This window comes from Vigna umbellata, chromosome 7 (assembly GCF_029865625.1).
Source record: "Vigna umbellata cultivar VRB3 chromosome 7, Vumbellata_1.0, whole genome shotgun sequence".
In the NCBI taxonomy this organism is placed as follows: Eukaryota; Viridiplantae; Streptophyta; class Magnoliopsida; order Fabales; family Fabaceae; genus Vigna; species Vigna umbellata.
In genome coordinates this window covers 43,129,385-43,131,195 of record NC_142171.1, presented here as the reverse complement: position 1 = coordinate 43,131,195, position 1,811 = coordinate 43,129,385, and the positions used below count along the sequence as shown (strand labels likewise).

Genomic DNA, 1,811 nt, shown 5'->3' with positions numbered 1-1,811 from the left:
CTAGCATGTCCAATTGTCCTCCCCAAGTACTTGTTCTGTAAAATACAAACATTGTCATAAAAAATAACATTACATGATAGATCTTGTATGAGTTTTTTTAGGGAAACTAAACTAACAGACAATTTAGGAATATGAAGGACATTTTTAAGGGTTATAGATGGGCTTGTTTGAACTACTCCTTGACCTTCTACAGTCATTAGAAATCCATCGGTTGTGGATATTTTCTTATTACTAGGGCAAGGGGTAGAAATTTTTAGGTAGGGGTGTCATGTGGTCGGTTGCCCCAAAATCTAGTATCCAATATGGGTTAGGGTTTTTATCTAGGGCATTAAGTCCAAAAGAAAGGAACTCGTCAAACATATCTGAATGTGCCAGTGAACAACTACCTGGTGACTTATCCAACTTGGTGAGGAATGATTTTATCTACTATACTTCATCCTGGTTAAGTGGAAGCACTCCTCTTATGTTTTCTTCATTAGTTGCAGCACCTATGTGTGCCTGTCCATCCTTTCTAGTGGTGTTTCCCTTTCTTCTCACTCCTTGTCACGGTGTTGGCATCCCCAATCTCTACTAGGTGGCTTTCCGTGCAACTTCCAACATTTATCACGAGTGTGGCGAGGCTTGTTACAAAAGGTATACTACACTCCTTCACCTTTCTTCTCCATATTGGCTATTCCCCCTTTTTTTGGTCAACCATCATGGCCGATCCAATAGCTACCATGGATGAATTTTCCATGGTTGGAGTTTCTAGCATTATTTCCCTTCTACTTTCTTCACTTCTAACCATAGCTACTACTTCATTAATATCTGGAATTTTTTCTTTTCCAAGGAATTGGACTCTCACTTAATCAAAATCAGAGTTTAGCCTCACCAAAAAATCATAGACTCTTTCTTGCTCAATATACTCTTTGAGCATTGCAGAATCATCTCAGAACTTGGCTTTGATCACCCTGTAATGGTCTAATTCCATCCACATGGATCTAAGTTGATTGGTATACTCTGTAATAGTCTTGTTGCCCTATTTTGCAGCAACAGTTTTCACCTTCACATAATATATTTGAGTAGCATCTTTAACTTTGGAGTATGTTTGCTCCATTGCATTCCAAATTTCCTTGGCAGAATTAAGAAACATGCAAGTATCAGTGATTTCTGGGATCATGGAATCCCATAGCCATGCCATGATCATAGAATCCTCTTAATCTCATTTTGTAAATTTGGGATCTTCTTCTTTTGGAGCATCTTTAGTCAAGTGGTTAGCCTTCCCTTTTCCTTTCAAAGTTATGAAAACAAGCTGGGCCCATTTCAAATAATTCTTCCCATTCAATCGGTAGACAATGTTGAGGTTCTGTAGTTGTTCCTGATTGCTTTGTGACCCAATATTTACCACTTCAGCATGTTGGTCTGCCATGTCCACACAGTTGTAAAGCAGTACTGCAAGAAACACAACAACAATGAAAGTTGCACTGAAAAAAAAACTACAGTAATGAAGGCGGCTGTCTAGGGTTTTATGTACGACAACAATGAAAGTTGTCGTCTAGGGTTTTGTGTGCGATAGCAATGAAGGCTGTTGTCTAGGGTTTTGGTGGCGTCTCCCAGAATTTGAGAGCTCTAATGCTATCTCACAACTTAGGGTAGAATCTCATATATTATTATGTTGAGAATACAATCCATATATACAAGGCTAGGAAGCTATTTTAGGAAGCATAATAATAACTTCTAGACAACCAGATCCCTATGATTCAAGGATATCCCTATTATTCACAATAATTATAATATTTTAAATAAGGAAAATAATATAACTAATAAAAAAC

At 37.7% G+C, this 1,811-nt stretch overlaps 1 pseudogene; it reads right to left on the bottom strand.

Annotated features, from left to right (window-relative positions):
* Positions 1-1,408, bottom strand: LOC148196096 (uncharacterized; annotated as a pseudogene).
* Positions 1,409-1,811: the final 403 nt, after the last annotated feature.